Consider the following 21644-nt stretch of genomic DNA (forward strand, 5'->3'; position numbering starts at 1 on the left):
CAGCAAGAGCGGGCACAAAGGAGGCACGACACGCGAGTGGTGACGATTGTCTTCTGTCCCCAACCTTGCAGCCTGTTCAGCCTGTGCAAAGGCCACGTCTCTGCCCCTGACCCAGCCCTTGCCCTGCCCCAGCCTTCCAGTCTGCAGAGCAGGGCAGGGGGGTACAGGCAGGGGGGAAGCAGAGAGCCGCCTGGGCAGGCAGGGGCTGCCTGGGCTTCGTGTTTGTGCACCGGGGCCCAAGCAGCGTGGGGTGGCCCTGCATGGCTGGCGCAGGGGAAACCTGCTGCTGGGCAGGTCCCTGCTGGCCCTAAGGGGCTCTGTCCCTGTGTCCTGGAGGAGGTGACCGTTTGGGGGCAGATGGGAGGAGAGGGCTGTGCCTGTTTTCCTGGAGAGGCAGGCACAGCCCCGAGGGTGAGCGAGGACTGCTCTGGTCACTCACAGCCAAGTGATGGATGCAGGCGTCCTCTGTGCTGGAGCTGAACACCCTGCGCAGCCGCTGGTCCTGGAGCTGGCTGAGCAGCTCCCTCAAGACCTTCTTCAAGGTGTGGGGCTGGGAAAGCATCACGTCCCACATGGCCAGAGCAGCACTGCAGGCCCAAAGCGCTCTGTCAGCAGGGCTGCCTCGGCCACCACACTGTGCCCGGGCCAGCCCCACAGGACCCAGGCTGTCCTGGCCCTTCCCGAGCCCTCGCTTGGAGTGCCCGGGTCCCTGCCTGGGCAAGGAGGAGGGGGCTGAGATAGTCTTCCCCGTGGGGCAGGGAGGAACCTCGTGGCGGGGCTCCGGGCTGCCTTGGCCAGCTTTGGCTACTGCGGGCCTGGCCCATCCGCCAGGGCTGGAAAGTGGGCTGGGCTGGAGGGCCCTGCTCCTCGGGGAATGTCCTGCGCTTTCCCCTGGCTCCGGCAGCCAGAAAGTCTCCAGGCCCCTCTCCCCACACGGCACAAGCCCACGGGGGCTGTTGGGCTCAGTACCTGTCACACGATGGAGAGAGCTTCAGCAGGCTCCTGACCACTTCCCTGGGGCACTGGTCGGTCATCAGGAGAAGCAGCAAGTCCAGGCTCTGCCGGGCTGACGCCGTGTGGATGCACTCCATGTTTTCATAGATGCACCTCACGATGCCTGGCACCTGGAGGGCACACAGGTGAGGATGGTGCTGCCACTGGAATGCAGCCATTTCCTCCGCTGCCTCTCAAACTGATGCTCTTCCCATCCTGCTCTGCTGGCTTCAAATGGCTTCAAGGTGCCTGAGGCACCTGCATGAGGGAGGGAGGGAGGAACAGGGCCTGAAAGGGCTTAAGGGCAGGGCAGCCACAGGCTGCTTACCTCTGTCAGCCAGGAGGCAGGCTCTCTCACAGCCACATCCAGGATGCTGCTCGCCTCCTCCTTGTCATAGACGCTGGAGTCTCTCATGGCCTCAATGGCCACGAGGACGACGTCTGTCTTCTCAGAAGGCTGGAGGTACTTTCCAAACGCCTATGGGAGGAAGGAAGGCGGGGAAGACATGGCACACCGAGCGCCCTGATGGTGCTGCTTAGCTGAGCAGTGAGAGCAGCTCTGGCAAGACATGGCCCGGCAGTGCTGGCAGCGGTGCCCGCAGGAAAGCTGGAAGCAGGGGCTGCAGTACTGCGTGGTGGAGGAGGAGAAGAGAGGGCCCTCAGGGTGAGGGAGGAGGGTTGCGGTCGTGAGCACAGCGTGCCGGCCCTCCAGAGAACCAGGGCTTGCTGGTGGCCAGGCGGGCTGGAGATGCTGCTGGGACACTGGAGTGCAGCCCTTTCTAGTCCCTGCTTGGGGACAGCAGCAACCCTCTCACCAGGGACAGTGAGGCCATGCCAGCCTCGTTGATTCTGGATCTCTTTGCTCACACAAGTCTCCTGCTGATGCCACGCACAAGAGGCCCAGCAAGGGAAGAGCTCATTACCATTGCAATGTTGCTGGTGCTGGGCGAAGAAAGCCAGGAGGTGTTCCCAGCTTCCCATTCCCTTTGACGCCGCGGATGCTCTCGATTATCCTCTGGCAGCGTCGTGCCTAAACAGGAGGGGATCACAGACAAGTGGGTAGGACCAAGTGTCTTTGCTAACAAGCTTAGCAAATGGTGAAAAGAGCTTTGAACTAGGAATGGCTGAGGAAGGAGGTTACGACCCACAGTCAGGGGAGGAGGTGGTAGGCATGGGTATAAAGCAAAGGGTGACAACAGGCGAAGGGAACCAGAGGGACCTCAGGGACGATGGAGAAGGAGGAGAGGCACCTGCCTTCAAGCGTATGTGTGCAAACGCTCACGGCCTGGGAAGCTCAAAGGAACTAGAACTCTGCCCGCAGTCACACAACTAACACGTTGTTGGAATAACTGAGATGCGAGGGACAGAGAAGCCGGCAGGCTTTCCTGGACAGCCTCCAGCAAGCACAAGAACGGTCCGTTGCAACACTCAGGGCAATAAGCAGGCATCTGAGGAGATGCCTGCGTGTGGAGGGACGCAGCCCACCACAGCTCCTCTTACGTTTCTGCCGCAGGATGAACCTGAAGAGGTGATGAAGAGCATCCAAAGCCCCCCAGCCTGTCTCCCAGCTCGTGCAAGTGCGGCAAAGGATGAGACGCCCCAGCAGCTGCCCCAGGATGGGGATACGGATCTCTGTCTGGCAGGCACGGCTGTCATCGTCTCCTACAAAGGTGCTCCGGACCTGGGCAAGGGAGGCAGGACAGGGAGAAGGGCTGAGGGGCAGCAGCTGCGACCCAAGAGTCTGCCCGGGGAAGGATCCCCGGGGAGTCACAGCTTTGGAAGGCCCTCCCAAAGCAGCCAGCTGGGCAGCAGGGCAGGGCGAGCTGCTAGGCCTGGGCTCCCGCCATGCTCCTTGGGCAGTGCTGTCCTGCACAGGACTGGGGACCGAGATGGCTCCTGGCAGAGGGGGAACTGGGGAGAGAAGAGTATGGGAAAAAGAAAGAAACCAAGAGCCTGGCTCCAGGGCAGAGCCTTGCTGAATGCCTCAGTCGGTGCCCAGGCTTGCCTCGCAGGCATCTCTGAGCTGCAGGCTGCTCTGGTGTGCAGGCAAGGGGAGAGAGCGTGGCTGGAGGGTGTCTGGCTCCTTACCTTCACTGAGGAACAGCTGGCCAGCAAATCGCTCAGCCTCCCAATCCTCCCCACAGCCCTCTCACACGCAGCTGCACTCTGGCAGTTGACGAAGGTCAGCAGCATCTGGGAGGAGAGAAAGTGCTCACGTGCCCTGGGAGCTGGTGCCCGCACCAGTAGAAGCAGCACTGCTGAAGTCCTGGCTGGACTCACGCAGTCCTTGTGGCCAGGCAGGTGGGCAGATGGCACCCCCAGGGCAGTGCCTGCTCCCTTCCGTGCCCTCCCCCACAACACAGCCCTGTGTCCCCTCTCCCATGAAGGCTGGGCTCTTGGGCAGGAGCCTGCCTGCGGGGTCTGCAATGGGGCAATGGGGATACGGCCCCCTGGGAAGCCAGGAGTACAGAGCTTCAGGGCTGGGCTCCCTGTGCAGGACAGGCAGGTCTCAGTGGCTCTCTGCCCCAGTCAGATCTGGGGAGGAATGCACGAGGGACGGTGAGGCAGGGGAAGAGCAGCACCAGCTGCCACCGCTGCGCTGCCTAAGGAGAGGGCTCAAATGCCTCCCACTGCTTTGGTGCAAGGAAAGCTCTGGGGACGGAGCTGGCCCAGAAGTGCCATGGGAAGGCTTTGCTGTGACACAGGAGGAGGCTGCAGAGGGGAAGCGACATTGAGTGCAGCCAGGGGACACGGGGCTCCCAGAAGAACAGCCCCTGCGAACCCCACTCTTTGCCAATGCCACACCTGTAAGATTGTCTGCAGCTCTGTGAAGCCAGAGGTAGGAGAGCTGCGCACCAACGTCCACAGCATGGTATCCATGGTATCCAGGGTCTGCAAGGAGGACAAAAGGTTGTGGCAGTCTTTCTGCAGTCCCTCTCAGCCCCGGAGATGGATCTGAACTCCCCACGCCAAGGGCTGGGGGTGAAGGGATGAGGGTCGGAAAGCAAAGCTGAGACGCTGCCCTGCCTTGGATCTCCGGGTTTCTCTCAGCACACGGCGGCCAGGGAGCAGCCCAGAGGGACTAGGGACTCCTGCCGCTCAGCCAGCACTTACCTTAAAGTAGAGAGTAGTGTCCAGGTCCTGCATGTCCGGTTTTGGAGGAAGCAAGAAGACACTCCTGAAGCAGGCCTGTAAGAGGCTTTTCTTTTTGCCCTCCAACACCATCTCCACTTTGCTGCAAAGAGAGAGAGGGGCCTGTTGCACACTGGTGCTGGGCGCCTCGATGCCTTGGGCAAGTGGCCACGGACCTCTGGAGCAGGGGTCCCCGAGGGGGATGGAGGGTGTGCAGGGAGCCCTGCCAGGAGGCACCTCCTCCCTCCCCAACACGGCCTGGGCCAAAGGACAGTCCTGGCAGGCAAGCCTCCCGCTTTGAGGAAGAGCCAAGGCATGGCAGGCAGCTGCAGGATCCCTCTGGCCTCCCCTGCGCCCTCCCAACAAGCCGCGAGCAGGGCAGAGCAGAGGCCCTCTGACGGCACTACTGGACTCTGCCTGGTTGCGGGACGGGGAGAGGTGCCAGCCAAACCAGGGGCTGGGCACCTACCTCAAGGCGGCGATGGCAAGCATGGCTTGCTGCCGCACCGCTGTGTGCAGGTGGTTCCTGGGCTCCTCTTCCAGCAGCACCTGCAGAGCACAACCGGGATGGCACCTGGCAGCCACCAGCAGCCAGTGCCAGCAGACCCAGCACCAGGCGGTGGGGCTGGCGGAGACCCTCTGCCCCCGCCCCAGCACCAACCCCAGCGTGCCCCCTGTCACTCCCGGTGGTGGGGTCTCTGCTGGCAGGGCTTCTCAGTGGCACCAGAGTCCCCTCAGGGCAGCTCTGCGTCCCCTCACACTTGTCCCTGCCCTACCCCTGCCCGTGCACTGCCCGCACACTGTGCCGGTGCCCAGGGACCTTGCCCCCGTCCCCAGACCTGCCGGCTGTCCCCTCACCTTGATATTCTCTGCCAACTCAAATCTGTGGCAGAACGCATTCAGGCCCCGTGACAAGCCCTTGCGCCTGGCAGCTTTGCACAGGGTGCAGATGGTCTCTAGGAACTGCATCCTCTGGGCCTCCTCCTGGCAGCCGGGGGACAGAGAGACAAACGAGGAGCGTGAGAAGGTAGACACATGGCCAGCAGCACTGGAGCCCTGGGGCTGCAGTGCTGTGCAGGAGACCTGGGGGGAGCAGCTCTGCCCAGCCACCAGACCCCCAGCAGCCCCGGCAGCAGGCAGCAGAGCCAGTGGCACCGTCAGGAGACCCAGGCATGGCTACCATGGAAATGGCTGCGCTTACCTTTTCTGAGCTCTTCACAAAAGCCTGGATGAACTGCATGGATTCTTTTTCCTCTTGATACAGAGATCGCCAGCTGGACGCACCAGCAGGGGCACCTAGTAAAGGAGGAGAGCAGGGAGGGCTGTAGAGAGGGGCTGAAGGCAAATGTGAGGAGACGGAGGAGCTCTGCCCTCTGTCCAACCCCGTGCCCACTCCCCTGGCGCAGTCTCCCCATGGGTGTCTGGCCTGGAGGGTGCGCGGCAGATGGGCTGCGATGCTGCAGCGCAGTGCGGCACAGAAAGCCACAAGTGCACCGGGCTTAGGAACTCGCTTGCAGACAGGCTGGAAAGGTGCCTGTCCCCCACCACCGCTGCCTCCTGCCAGGCCAGCTGCCTCTTGCTGCCCATAGCCAGAGCAGGAGCCCAGTCCCCTCTGCTCTCTCCCGCCCTGGGGGAGGCTGTGCTGGGGCCAGCTCCCAGCCCCGAGCAGCATTCCACCAGTGCCGTGCTCCCCGCCCGTGGGACCCCCACTGCCGCTGTGCCCGGCAATCAGGACCCTGGCGTCGATCAGGGTGCAGGCCCCAGCCCTGCCCAGCCCGGCGGGGCCCCTCACTTACCGGTCTGCAGCAGCCTGGGCACGCATGCCTGGTGGGGCCTTGGAGGAGAGCTGCTCTCCTGGGGAGCCCTCTTCTCCTCCCAGGCCACCCTGGGGCGGCTGGGGGGTCTCTCCGCCATCCTGCGGGACGTAGGAAAGGGCTAGGGGTGGGGAAGGCGGAAGCTTTGGCAAAATGCCTTGGCACCGCGGGGCTGCCGGGGAAAGACGTGGGCTGTGCTCAGGGGCTCCTCGCCAGCTCCACGCTCCCACCCTGTCCCGTCGCCGTCCTGCCGGACGCTGTGGGGTGGGGGCGTGACTGCGTTGACCATATGCAGCGCTACGGGGTGTCACAGAGGTGGGTCACAAAGGGCACCACTGTGACCTGCCACCCAGGCCGGGAGGGGCAGGGTGTCCTCTGGGGGGTCACGAGGCCCACTCACCCCTGGGCACTTGGGTCCTCTTGGGGTGCCCCAAGCCCCACATTTGCCCTCCTGGTCCCTGCAGACCTCCCTGTTGCTCTCCAACTGGCCCAGAGCCCTGTGTTCACGCGTCCCAGCGTGCCCCCAGGACCTTCCCTTCCCTTCTGTGCACTCCAGAGCCCTGCTTCTCTCCCTTGGCAACGTTAGATTTAGTCAAGCTTCACACAAGTCCTAGTTTTTGTTGCTTCATCTCTTCTCTTCCTCCTACGAAACAGGAAGAGCCTATGCAGAAAAGAGGGAAAAGAAAATGAAGCATCTTCCACGGAGTTTGCCCTTTTAGGAGTTGGGAACCTTTCACAAATGGAGATTGCTCTCTTGCTGCTTTTCTCTTGGTCTGGTTTTGGACCGTGAGCAAGAAGCCCTCCTCATTGCGCTGGTGCTGGCTGAGCACCATCTCCAACGCTCCATGGGCATCTTTGGGGCCACTTCTCCTGCCTGATGGCCTGCTCCCCCTCCCAGCTTTCAGAACGGTGGGAAGGCCATTGCTGTGCGGGCTGCACAGAAGTTTTACAATTGGAGTCTTTTGGCCTGTGGGGAATGGTAGCTCCAGGCAGGGCTGTCTTATGCTGGGTTTTTAGCAATGTGGAAACTTCTCCCCTGCAGCACAGCAGGAAATACCACTTTCTGCTTTCAGCTCGCAGCTGCATAAGAAAATGCAAGGCTAGGATCCTGACCGAGTGTTTCTATCCCAACTGACTTTTGATGTTGCTAAGGACATTTACCAATTCCTTTGGAATCTCATGCTAATCTTTCATCATTCCCATGAGGATACGACACTGGCCACAGCGCGGAGTTCCCCACAGATGTGACGAGATGCTCTCTTCACATTTCCACCATTTCTGGCATCTTACAATTCACAGCCTTTCCTCCGTTCTCAAAGTCTCTTTCAGCAAAAAGCTGTTTACACCTGCTCCTCTCCTCTGATCCTTGTTTGGTGTTACAACTGTCGACGGAATGTTAACATGCTGTATTGCTTACCAGATGCTATCAGAAGAGGAAACCGGAACAAAATATGCTCTCTTTCCTAAACTGTCTTAACATTTTCCACCAGTCCCCTCCTCTACAGGACGCCAGACAGAGAGCTTGAAGGGCGGTTCAGCAATTCTTCTTCTTTAAACATACGGATCTCGTTGGGATCCAAAGGAAAGGTGGCTGATCTGAACAGCATCGAAGCCGCTCCTGATTTGTGCCTTTAGAGATTTCTAGAGACTTCTAAGGTGGGCAGCAGCGAGGACAAACGCTATTTGATGATGTCTGCAGTCACAGATCACAGAATCACAGAATGGTTGAGGTTGGAAGGGCTCAGCCACCAGAGCTGTGCGTTGATTTCAGGTGCAAATCAGTTTTGTTGCAGTAAGATGCAAAAAGAGCAAGTCTTCATGGCTACAGCGCAGTATCAACCATCAAGAAAGCACAATTTAGCCTGAAGACAGTGAAGCTCAATTGTCAAATGCCACCTTAGTCTCTTCAACGTCACTACTTCTTTGGCAACCCGTCCAGGATGCAAGAGACTTGCACTGCAATCCGACATACCCGACTATTTAACCAACACTTCTAGCCAGATGTCCTAGCAAAATTTTGCACATACCTCTAGCTCTAAGCAAGGATAGTGACCGCATGTCAGGAAAAATCATACCTAAAAGCTGCTCAACTCAGCCTCTAGGAATTGGACTCAATGCCATGACTCGAGGAAAGATACCGACAGCATTACTAACAGAGAGCTCTCCAGACTCCTGCCCGAGTGATTTGGGGGGATAGAAAACATCAGCTACCCTGACTGTTTTCTTCACAAGTTCTTCTTTTATTGTTTTGAAAGAACCATTTCTCATTATTCCGCAGGTGTCCATTAGCATCATTCCTCCTCTCAAGGTCCTTCACCAATTTAAGGTTTCCTTACAAACAAGTCTCATCTTGTAATTCCTGAGAAAAGTTCAACAACGTCAACAAAATACTAGCCAAAGCCACCAGTTACCAGTCCAGGTTACAATCACCTTATCTCCTCCAAAGCGCTTTGAGGTAATGGTTACAATCCAAAGAGGCAGACACAGAACATCCAGCAGCTGCACCCATTCCGTTTCTAGCCTCTCGCGGCTGCCAGGAGGTGAAGGATGTCATTGCAGAGAAGCTGTAGGAACAGAGACACCTGTTCCTTCACAACTGCTGCCAAATTATAACTGTCAGTCAACTGTCATCTCTGCCACAGTGGAGCAAGGAACCTACATAGGAAACTCCTGTCCCTGCTAATCCCTTGACTCAGCCAATCCATCTAACGACAGAGACGTGGAGTGCCAATGCTCCCGATTCTTCTAGACAACCTGCTTCTCCATTATGGGCGTGTAAAGCAGTGACCTGGAAAACGAACCTCTATGCTCCTTTTGAATCTTTTTATATTCCGTCCATTCCGTAGCAAAATCATCCGTGAACTCATCGAGAATGGACTTTTTCTTTTCCCGGTTAAAATAAGCTTGACATCATAGCTTACAATCATAGTTTGGGATGTTTACCATACACAACAACAAAGTGTACTGGAAAAAAATCTTTATATGTAATTAGGGTTTCCTCAAAAGGCGTTCATTTTTCAGAGTCCTCTTTTCAGTCATGTACTGGAGTTTTATTTCAACTCATCTTCCTGCAAGCACAGATCCCCTTTCTTAAAGCCAAGGCAAATTAAGCCATTTTAAAATTAATTACCACTTGTACTCTCCACAACTCTCTGTGCATACTCATTTCATTCTGAATCAGCTGTTGGCTACGTTCTGTGTTACGGCCTCGTTTAACAGGTTACAAGTAGCACTATATTGAATTGCTGCAGAATACTTACAGTTCGCAGCCTGGTCTGCCACCTGCTGAGCCAACTGTACTGGCTCTCATGGCATGACCTGTTGGAGAGGGGAGACAAAAAAGAAAAGAAATCCCATGCAGTTTATCTGAAGATTATTCTTTTAAAGACATTCTCAAGTTATCATTACTTACCAGCTGTGGGTCTTGATTGTCCTTGGGGGCCCAGAAGACTTGGTAATGCTGGTTGCCTTAGTACAGGAACCTGACAGCCCTTGTCAATCAATGCAAACAAACAGTTGGAAAATAAGCTCTACTCAAGTGCAAGGATCACTGCATACGTTGAAATAACACTTCCCTTCTCTTCCAACAAACTGCTGACTGACAGAGAGGAAGATTTAGAAAGTTGAGCAGCAGTCACCAGAGCAGCAGGAGGTGTAACAGTCATGAGAGGTGGTGCAGGTGGTGGCGGTGGCGGCTGCTGCTGCTGTTGCTGCCGAATCTGCTTCCGGAGCCTTTTTGTGTAGCCAGCTCCATTTCTGAAGTTGTTCACAGCCTGGAGGCAGGAAAGCATTTGCAAAAAGGTAATATGAAACTTCAGCAGATGCAGCAACAAAAGCCTCCACGGAGTAGACTTACTTGTGTACTCCTATCAATGCTCTCAATCCTAAAAGAAACCAGCAGACAGATATATGAACACATCACGTTAAACGCTGACATTAATGATGGGTAACTCAGAGTATCTGTATTTCAAGTACCTCAGTGTTAACACCGAACCTGACAGTGAGGCGAGCCTGTTAAACAAATGCGTGACCTGAATTTCCCAGATGGTCTCTCAAGAGTTGTAAGCTTCTGTAACAACAGATAATGTATTTGAAAAGTACATTTAGCCTTACTCAGTTTAGCCTTGCTTAAGGAGATGTAAATTAATATTTTCTTCCCTTTCAGCTTTGTACAAATAGACTTTTCTTACAAACAGTTTACGTAAAAGCCATCGTGTTACCTGGCGTAGGAACTTGTTGGCAATTAAAGCCTCAGGAGAAAGAGCTGCCTGATGACACGTTGGGCAGGTATGCTCCTCAGAGTCCAGTCATGCTGTTCTAACACCTGTGTATAAGTAGAACCATCAAAATAGGTTTTAGCCAAACTAAGGACATTTTGGGCATTCTAATCGCTTATAAAACCACGTCGATGATTAATGGGTGAAGACGGTCTTGAAGTGAGAGCATGAAGCTAGAAATGTTCAACAGTGTAAAAAATTCATTGTATGCGGCAAATAACTCCACAGTCTTGGTATTTCACTGCTGTAACATTTGAGGATGCAGAGTAGGCTGTGTCTTGATGTTTCCACCAGTCTTTTTTCCACTATCTAGAACAGTGAGAAGTCACCAACCTCAAGGTTAATGAAGAAAAGACATCTCAAAAAACCATCAGTGGGTTTGAGTTCCAAAGGTTTTAACCAGCTCTCCCGTGCAGAAGAATGTGGATTAAATGCCTAACTCTCCGTCTGTTGCAGACCACAGTAAGGCACCAGAGCTGGCTCTATAGTTCTCTATGAGAGAAAGGGCTGTGGACAAACTCAATGCCTTCCATAGCGAATACTGTAATCACCTGCACACTGATGCACTCTTCTCAGAATCGTCCTTCTGCACGTCAAGAGGATGTAACTAGATACGTAAAAAGGGAAAAAAGCTTTCTGCCTTCTTTTTTCCTTAAAGAAAAAGTTAGAGATTGGGAAAGGAACCCTTTTCCAAGCTTTGGATTTTATCAAAGGAAGATAATAGATGGAATTCCTACCAATGGTGTGCAGGGTCATCCATAAGGAAAGCAATACAACCCATCAGCCCACGAGTCAGACGGGTACGGAGGGAGGGCAAAAGGAAGAAGGATGACAGTACGTCAAGGGTGCAGAGAGGATAACGCGTGCTTGTCCACCTTAAAGCCAGCACCTGCAGAGAGACCACCGCCATGGCCTCCATACAAGGACGCAGTCCATTCCACTTCCCACCCACCACCAAGCTCTCCTGTGTTCGCACTATACATTTTTAAGGCATTTTAACTTCTGTGTCTAACAGAAAACACCTGGCTAAGCCTGGCTGCCATCAGGGAACACCCCAGAATTCACTCTAGATTGTCAGCACACCAACATTCAGGGACGAGCACCAGCCACGTCCGTTGCCTTTGGGCATTCACAAAATCCAAGCCTGATGGTGAAGCCGTTACTGCTTACCTGTTGCCAGCGCTAGCAGCAGAGCCCTCTGGCTCTCCAGCCCTCACTTTCCCACTTTCTATCCAGGAGTGAACGGCTTTCTGCCACTACCTTAACGGCTCTCTTGCCCGTGCTCCTTTTCTGTCTCGCTTCCCACCATATCACTCAGGGTGGGCTTCTTGTCGTTCTACACCGAGCCCAACTTCTCAGTAGGAGGACTACACTGCTGTCCCCACACTTACCTAGTGTAGGATATGGAAAAGAAATTAGAATGAGCAAATAGTAACTCCAGCCCCAGCCTACAGCTCTGAAGGTATAGAGCAGCCTACACTTCCATCCTGGATCTACCTTCTCTAGGATGTGTCCAGGAAGCCAAATCATCATTACCTCTAATAGAGATTGGAACTGGGGGGAAGCAGGGAGAAAGAAAAGTTCCCGAGAGTCCCTCTCCCTGGCCCGCTGATTACAGCCAGAGCCCAGCCTGGAAACGGCGAACGTCCAGGGATTCCTCCCACCCCAAAGGGGCCAGGACCAAAAGCTGCTGCTGCGCTTCAAGTATCCAGGGAACCCCACTCACAGCCCCACAAACGCTGGCGCTCTCTCTTCCTGGTGCCTCCGCATGAATGGATTAGCCCTAGAGCACCTTTCAGCAGCGCAGGACAGAGAATGTGCATTGTTGAATAACAGCTGCTGGGTTTTTATGTAAGTCAAGACCAGAAAAATGAAACTGACAGAAACAAGAGGAAGACTCATTTAAAAATACTACACGAAGTAAGGCAGGGCTCTCTCCTGAATCTGCTTGGGTGGCTAACCTCTTGGCTCCCAGACTTAGGTAGAGGCCTGTGAACTAAAAGGATTTGGGTTGTTGTATTCACTAGCTTGTTTGGCTTTGTAATTATCGAGGTGTGCGTTTACAGTGTTCTGCTACCTTATATGCTCAACATACGACTTAAAGAAGGAAGAGTATAGCGTGACCCTGATGGTCAAAAGGAAAGGAGGGACTGCTAGGAAAATCTCATTGCTAGGAAAAACTATTGTAGCAATTAGTCTCGAGAGTAGGAAATTGTATGACATTTCTTAAGATACATCTAGTTTACGTCGTATACTGCTCAGTCATGGTTCAGTCAGCATGACTGAAGGACCCCAGCTCATTGCAAGGAGGAGAAGGACAGTCTGAAGAAGAAAGGATACCCCTGGACTACCCAGATCACGCCAGCATCCCAGCCCTTCCGACTCCTCTGGGGAACCTTCCCCTTATATGCCATCAGAGATAGGGAACTGCAGCAAGACCGACCGCCGGGATGTCTGGATCAAGAAAGATCAAGAAAGAAGCAGATGGGTGACGCCGCCACAGAATCAGAGTCGCTTTGCAAAGCAGCGGCCTGTGTGTGCGTGCTAAGTAGCGCTTGGTCAAATCGCGTTGCACCTGACTGCTTGAAAGGTGTAAGAACCATGTGTAAGACCGTATTCGGGGTGCCCCCATTTTAATGAGACAGCTCATGCATGCAAATGCAAGAATGCCTCTTGTCATGCTTTGTATACTTTGCATCCCGGCCTCTCTCCTCGGTCGGCACAGGCCAGTTGCCAGATTTTCCTGACAGCTCCCCATCCCGGCCGCACGGAACTGGCACCGGCACCGCTTCCACCACAGCTGGGAGCAGCGGTTCCCCTCCTGCCGGGGCAGAGAGGGGGAGGACAAAAACGACCTAAAAGCGCCCCAACCCCCCCAATCCCCACCACCGGGGCGGGATGGGCAGCACACACGTCGGCATTGCAGGGACACCAGTGCCAGCCCCATCCCTTCCCTTTGGACAGGAAATTCACCTCCTCCCAAAAATCATGCTTGGGATCGGAAATCGTGGGGATGGGAGACCGTTGGGTTAGGAAACCATGACGGAGCTGAGAAATCCTCACTGGCATGGAAAACCATCATGCGGTTTAAAAGCCATTGTGCGGGTGGGAACCCATCATTCAGGACAGGAAACCTCAGCAGGATGGGAAATCCTTGAGATGGGAAGCTGTTGTGGTAGGAAAAATCAAACCAGCGCAAGGCTGGCTGCAGCAGGTGCTGGCAGAATGATCGCCATGGGGACGAGGGCTGCTTGCCCCCAACAAACCCCACCCTGACCAAGCGCCATGGCAGGTACAGCAGCAGGCTCCCGCTCCTCCCGGTGCTCCTGCCCTCCAGGTAGCCCCCCAGACGGCTCTGCCCACCAATATCTCACCCCATTGCTCCTCTTCGCTTCCCCCAACAGAGAGGTTCCCTCTCCGGCTGCCGATGGCATTGGAGGTGCCCAGCGTGAGCGTCACCGTCCTGGCCATGCTGCCACCGGTCACTGCCGGTGTGCTGCCCTTCTCTGGCCCGGGGCTGCCGGTGTCCCGCAGGCCTGCTCAGGTGCACACCGTCACCTCCCAGCTGGCCCAGGCCACCGTCTGGCAGGCGGTGCCGGGGCCGCTGGGGGCCCCAGGCCACGTGGTGCAGCTCCCCGGCGTGGTGCCGCTTCCCCCTGTGGTGCAGCTCCCCCCGATGGCGTGGCTCCCCCCTGTCGTGCAGCTCCCTTGCGGGGTGCAGCTCCCCTGCGGGGTGCAGCTCCCCACCGTGGCCGCTCCTTGTCCCCCTGCCTACGGCTGGGGACAGCAGGTGGCGATGGGGACACTGGTGCCCCACCAGCCGATGGGCCTGGGGCCGTGGGCCGTGGGCCAGGGGGAGACCCTGGACCCCACAGGCCCCCCTGTGCTCCACACCCCACCCGGCAGCGCCCAGAAGCCATCGGAGGCCTCCAGCAAGGACTGGGCGGCCATCGAGGACAGTGTCCCTGCTGCCAGCCCCCGCCAGACTGCCCTGGCTCTGCCGACTGGCAGAACCACGACGAAGCCCAAAGGTGAGGTTTGGGGGGGTGGCAGAGCCCATGGTCGGGTGGCCAAGCTTAGCAAAGCTGGCATTGCCCCGGGGTTCGATTGGTTTTGTTTCCTTTTTCAGCAGCGGTGACCACCCCGGGGGCCCCGGGGAAGCCCGCGGATCTGCCCGAGCAGGGGCCAGATGCCTTCGCCGAGGCCTTTCCTGAGCAGGCAGAGGACACCACCGCCAGCCGTATGCTCGCCTGGCTCGACACCACGGACAGCGAGGACTCCGTCCCCGATGTCCCCGACAGCCCCAGCTTGAGCGCCTTCCTCCACGAGCTCCCCGACCTCTCCAAGTACGTGAAGAGCAGCTGCCCCAAGGAGCGAGCGGTGGCGGCGGGGCTGGGGGACAGCGAGGGCACCGTCCCCAATGTCCTCCACTTTACTGCCTTCCTCAATGAGCTCCACAACATCCCCAAGTACGTGGCGGACGACGGCTACCCTGAGGAGCAAGCAGTGGCAGCGGGGCTGGGGGACAGCGAGGGCACCGTCCCCGATGTCCCTGATGTCCCTGACTTGAGCACCTACCTCAACAAGCTCCCTGATTTCTTGGAGTACAGGGCATATGGCGGCAGCCCCAAAGAGAGAGCGGCAGTGGCGGGGCTGGGGGATGCAAAGGTCACTGTCAACAATGTCCCCGACTCTGCCAACTTCCTCCCTCACTTCTCTGAGTATGTGGCAGAGGGCGGCTGCCCCAGTGAACGAGTGGCAGCAGCGGGGCTGGGGGACAGCGAGGACACTGTCCCTGATGGCCTTGATTTTCCCAACAGCCTCGCCAGCACTGCTCTCCTCAATGAGCTCCACGACTTCTCAGAGTATGTGGCGGACAGCGACTGCCCCCAGGACCAAGCCATGGTGGTGCGGCTAGGGGACAGCAAGGACACCATCTTGACCGCCAACATCCCCAACTTGACCGCCGACGTCCTCAATGAGCTCCCCGACCTCTCCGAGTACGTGGCGGAGGGTGGCTGCCCCAATGAACGAGCGGTGGTGGTGGGGCTGGGGGATGGGGAGGACACCATCCCCAATGTCCCCGTCATCCCCAGCTTGACCACCTCCCTCAACAAGCTCCCCCACCTCTTGGAGTACAGGGCAGAGGGCGGCTCCAACAAGGAGCAAGTGGCAGCGGTGATGCTGGGGGACGGCAAAAACACCTTCCCTGATGTCCCCGACAGCCTTGCCAGCACCGCCTCCTTCAGCGAAGTCCCCGACTTCTGGGACAATGGGCTGGAGGGCGACTGCCACCTCTTGGAGTACAGGGCAGAGGGCGGCTCCAACAAGGACCACCTGGCAGCGGCAATGCTGGGGGACGCCGACCCCTTCTGGGGGGGGCCGGCCTCCCCCTTGCAGGACCCCGAGGGGAAGCAGGGCGTGGTGGTGGCAGACCTCCCCACCTGGCTGCCACTGAGCCCCTTGGAGACTTTTGAGCAGAGCTCTCCGGAGACTTCAGAGGACAGTCCTGTGGAGAGTCCCCGCAAGGATCCCCTGAAGGCTCTTGCGGAGACTCCCCTGCTGAGCCCCCTGTGGATCCCGTTGCTGAGTCCCCTGGCCAGCCCCCCGGCTGCCCCCCAGCGTCATCCGCCCCGCACGGCCCAACCAGTACAGGAGGCGCTGTGGAGGCAGCCCCGGGTGCTTTTGACCTGCTTGCCACTGCCGCCGGGTGCTGCCTCCTGCCAGATGGTGCCCAGATTGGGAGAGATGGGTGGCAAGAAGGCCAAGCGCCCCGCACCAGCCAGTGCCCCCAAGATGCAAGAGACCTCCCTGCGCGACAGCATCCCACCAAAGAAAAAGAAGAAGAGGGTGGTTGTGCCAGGTGCCCAATAACTCAAAAATGCTGTCGGAGGGGAAGCTGGGTGGGCACGGCACGGAGTGGGCGGCAGCAGGCAGCAGGCAGGATGCAGCAAGTGGAGAGAATCCCACAGCAACAACGTGCCTGCCAAGCCATCTAGAAGCCAGAGGGATGCCGGGGGGCAAAGGCCCTTCGCACACCAGAGGGGACAGGTTTCATGCAGCCGGTCTACTGAAACCCCACAGCACGGAGCCCTTAAACTTCTGGCTTGGGGCTCTGGCCCCGAGCCCTGCCCCAGCCCGGGGACCCTTGCCTGCCCCAGTCCCCCAGCCCCACGCGCTTTAAGCTATGGCTCTCTGCTGCCCGGGGGCTGCGATACGTTTGACGGAACGGGTGACACAGTGCTGCTGGCCGCCAGCGCCACTGGTGTCACGGCCAGGCCTCGCCCCGCGCCTCCCGGCAGCAGTGGGCCGCATGCCGCTGCAGCCCCCCGGGGCAGCCCCCAGGAGCCCCTGGGCTGGGAGGAAGCTGCAGAGCGGTGGGGGAAGGGGCAAGGCAGGGCAGATGCCCTCAGCGCTCTGGTATGCGGGAACCCTCTCTGCCCACCATCACGCGGCCGGCCCCAGGCCCACCCAGCGTCACTTCCACTTCTGCTGCCTTGACACCGCGCCCCTGCCTGGCAGAGGCTGCAGCCGCGGCGCCACCTCGCCGTTCCTAAAGGAACAACCACCCCGGAACCAGCATCCCCACCCCGGCCTGGTACCAACACCCCTGCTACCGCCAGCTCCGCCCCGGCCTGCTGCTGACAGCCCCACCGCCAGCATCCCCACCACAGGCTGCAACCAGCGTCCCCAGGAACAGCATCCCCAGCCCGGGGTTGAGGAGGCCCCGCTACGACCTGAGGGCGCACGTGCTGACCTCCATCCCGCGTTTCCACCTGCTGGGGCAAGGACTGAAGGCGGTCATCTGAAAGCTACTGAAATACCCAGTAGTTCAGCTCATTTCAATTGCTTAAGACAAGGCTTTTGGCTAGAACACAGTCAAGAAAATTGAAAACCAGAACTAACCTGCACTCCCTCCTTGACTGGCACCTCTTTCTTCATCACTTCTTTGCATTTCTATAGTTCCTGCGCAGTACATATCAAGATTTTCCTCATGAAAAGAAGCAAGAAAGCTCACTCACAACTACGCAGAAAACCTACCATTCACATACACGGTGCCCACACAGGAGCATTCTCAAGGCCCTGCCTAGACACAAAAGATTAAATCAATGCACCAGGGAGGAGAGAGCAGGAACAGCACTCTGGCACCCACGATGAGTAACAACAATTTCTGCTCTGAACCGGGGCTTAGTCAAAGGGCAAGCACAGTACTGATCCAGACACGAAACGGAGCGTATCGCTTAATCCCGGGTGCCACACACACTGTACCTTCTTCCATCGCCTCCTGCCGACAAATTGTTTCCCAGGCTCTTCCATCTCATCGCAGCTGCACGCTGGCTCCGGGCTGACTGGGGGAACTTCTCAGCGCTTTAACTTTGCTTCGGGCTTGCTACGAGCACGAGGCTTCATCCCTTTGGCTTGGCCCCCAGCAGAAGCTGGGCAAGGGGCAGGTTTGCAAGTGGCTTGATGGAACGGAGCTTGGACACCTACCAGGGATTAAAAACCAACCAAAGAAAAAGCCAGAGAAACTGTGTTAGAGAGCAGCAGAAAGAAACAACGGGGCTCAGCGCTGTTTAACACGCGGGGTTTGGAATTTGGGAGACTGGAGCTCCCAACAGACTCGCCTCTTGCAACGGAAACATCCTTTAGCTTTTGAGCCTGACAGAAATAGTACAGACTGCCCCCAGCTCTACACTGCAGTTGCCCCAAGCGTTTGCTTGTCCATGTCCAGTTCTCTTCCATGCTGACAAGGTACGTTTAAGCTGCAAAAGAGGCAGTCCTACAAACCGTCAGCCAAATGCCTCTTCTCTCACAGATGTGAAAACCGCAGTGAAAGACAACACAGGTACCAGGACAAGGCTTCTGCTCTGGCTTAGGTTTTAAAAAGCAAGGTCTTCCCAACCTCTCTTTTCCAGCTGCTGCCAACAGCTGCAGAAAGGGTCTGGTTTTGATCAGCTGATGATCAGTGCTAACTACCAAATCCCAGTACAGGATGTTACACCGCAGGCTGCAGATTTCCAGCCCAACCCCAGGGACTGAATAACCTCCCTCCTGCCATTGGGCTGACGGCAGTATTGCACATCCCCTGGCTTCTCCAGCTTCTCCTTCTGCAGACCTCTCGGCTGTTACCATGCCAAACTTGCCAGCCCCCTGGGTTTTGAGAAGGCTTGTTTTGGCTTGGACTAGAGTACCAGCTAACATCTGCACTGCTGAACCCTCGTAGACCTGAGCGTGCTCCTCACAGCTCCGTACCGCTCTGCCCTGTGGGAAGTGGGGCCCAGGGTGAGCCGTGCTGCACAGATACGTGCTGGAAGGCAGCGCAATGGGAATACAGATACGAGACTGGTGGGGGAAAGGTCGAGTATCGACACTGGGAAACGTGATGCCAGTTCAGCGTCTGCAGCAGGATCCGGGCAGCCACAGAGCTGAGCAGCGACTCTCTTTGGAGACCATGAGGCAACGGGTACCCTCACTCCCACAACCCGCTCTAGATGACATCCCACTTCTTGCATCCTTGCCCTCCCTTTCCCCTCCAGCTTTCCAGACTGTGGCAGCCACCCTCTGAGGGTAAGACAAGAGAAAGTGCCCCTTGCTGAACCGCCACCATTGCCTCCACTGGAACCACCCTGGCTCTGCACGCAAGGACATACGGCAGTGGCAGCAGGTCACTCCCGTTCTGCTCCCTACATCCCCCCTTGATGACTTGAAGGAAGTCTGCTCCCGGCATCTTCCTCGTGCCCACCCCAGCCTCCCTCAACAAGTCCACTATCGGCCACTTCTGCTTGCGCAGGAGCTTATGCAGCATGACAAGATCCTGGCGTGCACAAAGAAGGGGGTCCTGCCCTTCCCCCAGGGCCGTCAGCTCTCCGGTGGTGAGCACTGGAAAAGCTGAGAAAACACCCTGAGACCCTTACCCAGTCGCCGTGCCGGGAGGTGTGACACCATCGGGGGTGAAGCAGCGCAGCTCTACGGATCTGTTCTGCTCTCTCCAGCCTTCCTTTTCTCCTGACGGTTTCCCTCAGCAGGGTTTGTCCTCAGTTCTTGCAGATGCAAACAGAAACCCTGCCGTTATGGCTGAGGAACTAACTCACCCAGGAGCTGTTTTTCCAGAAAGGGCTACGGTTACTTGTCCGACAGGAGCAATGCCCAGAGTTTCTGATGCACCTCGTGAGCACAGGCATGCAAACAAGGGATTGTTTAGACTCAGAGTAACTCACATCATTTCAGAACCCACAGCAGGCAACTGAATGTGAAAATGAGCACAAAGAAAGGGGTCTTTTCAGAATCGCTATCTATTTCTTTTTCATGCCCGTACTTTCCTCACCACGGCGAGCAAACACAGACTCTGCAGCCCCTGCAGGCACATATGGTTCTGTGGGACAGAGGGGAGAAGAAAGGAGAGAGACCTGAACAGGGAATTTTCAAACCTGTGAAGAATCAAGTCGAAACAGTTGCAAAGTGTACCATCAGCTTACAGAAATTTAAACCCGATGCAGCTGACTCGTAGAAGTGAGGATTACAGAGAACTAGAGGGGAGCAGTGCAATCAGAGGGGTAAGCAACACAGGCAGCTCTAACCACACATTTTCACCTGATTGCCTTAAACACAACAGGCCTGGGATCCCCACTGCTCACCTCACCCTGGAACAGTCCCATTCCTCGTCTGAAAGCTGCCGTGTGCCTGTCTGAGGACAGGCACAATCCACACAGAGAGCAACCAGAGCTAAACGCTGCGCTTTCCTTGGTGAAGTTTCCTCACAAAAAATACATTTACAAAACCAAATAACCTGCTACTGCAAGCACCAGGAAGAAAAAAGTCCCTGACAGGTTACCGGACCTTCCCGGCTGTGGTAAAACCATCCGCCCTCGGTACCCCCTTTTCCCAAAAGCCCGCAGCACAGCTTGGGTGGGGGGAAAGGCAGGTATCCGACCTTGGGGCCGAGAGAGGGGCACAAGTGTTCCATGTGGGATTCAGAAAAGAAGTTAATTACCAAGGCCTGCTTCAAAACGCTCATCATCAAGGCCTGCTTAGAAGAAGCTGGTCACCAACAACTGACAGCTACCAAGGACAGAGTAGAGCTAGGAAGGAAGTGAATCAGCATGCCCGCAGATACCAAGGACAGAGGAGAGGCCTGTAAGATAAGAAGGAATCTCTGAATGAAAGAGTGAGCTCAGAACAAAGATAATGGGCAGTCTGAACATAAACCAAGAAACTCCCTGAACATTGGCGAGTGTAAGCTGTGTTCTTAACAAAAGGAAACAGCCAAATCAGCATGCTGAGGTGGAAAAAACCAACGAGGTCAACAAGCGGACAGCTGGAATCTGAGGAGAACAACCGCCAGGGACCCCCGAAAGAAGCCCCAGAATTAAACAGTGCATGCTCCGGTGGGAGGGGAAATATGTTAATGATTTCTGGGAAATAATTGTAACGTTAATGACTTTCCTTGGAAAATTAAGGAATATGTACGTTTTAGGTTTGGTAAATACTTTGCTGGCGTGACCTACGGCATGCACGCTGGGCGGAGATATCCCCTGTGCATCCAGCGCTGCAATAAAGAATGCCTGCTTTCTAAATGCCAAATTGGCGTATAGAAAGTTTTTGGACTGGTTGGTGGTAGCACAAGCAGCTGCCAAGGGAGCTGCCTCCACCCAGGAGTGCTCCCCACCAGCTGCTCTGACAACAACGCCCCGGCGCGTGCTCCCACCAGGAGGCAGAAACAGCTCCGTGTCTGGAAATCCCCATTCATCAAAGGCTGTCGGCAGAGACGGGCCTGTCCATCAGCACCAGACCCACAGGAGGGGACAGCAAAGGCCCCTGGCCTGTCCCCACCATAGCACGCCTGCTCCAAAGCCTGGAGCCGCCTGGAGAGAGGACGCCACTCTGCCTTCCCCTGGCCTGTGGACATCAAACACCCACCTCCAGCTGGCAGGGCTGGGGCTGGCGACCCTCGGGGCAGCAGCAGGAACCGCTCCCACCCTGCTGCTGGGGCTGGCCCTGGGGCTGAGCCCTCGGGCCCAGGGCTGGCGACTGGGCCCTGGCGGGGCCTGTGGGCGGTGAGGCCTCCAGGCCCCTGCCCCCAGGCCCATCCGCACTGGCAGATGCCTGCTCCCGCTCCCACTCCCGCTCCTGCAGCTCCCCCGGCCCTGGCCTGGCCCTGCTCCCCCCAGGCCCCGGCTGCCCCCAGCCCAGCTCTCACCCCTTTCTCCTCAGGCCCCTGGGCCTCGGCCCCCTCTGGCCCCGCCTCACCTGGCTGTGACTGACAGGCCGCCTCCGGCTCCGCTGATTGGCTCAGCTGTGGCCAATGGCGCGGCTGGGGGGGCCGGGCCTGCACAGGGAGGGAGGGGAGGGACAGGGCGAGGGGCCGGGGCGGGGGCAGGGCCGGAGGGGAGCTGCCCGGGGTTTGCTGGGCCCCGGCAAGGCTTTCCCA

This window comes from Platalea leucorodia, assembly GCF_965183815.1.
Source record: "Platalea leucorodia genome assembly, chromosome: 16".
NCBI lineage: Eukaryota > Metazoa > Chordata > Aves > Pelecaniformes > Threskiornithidae > Platalea > Platalea leucorodia.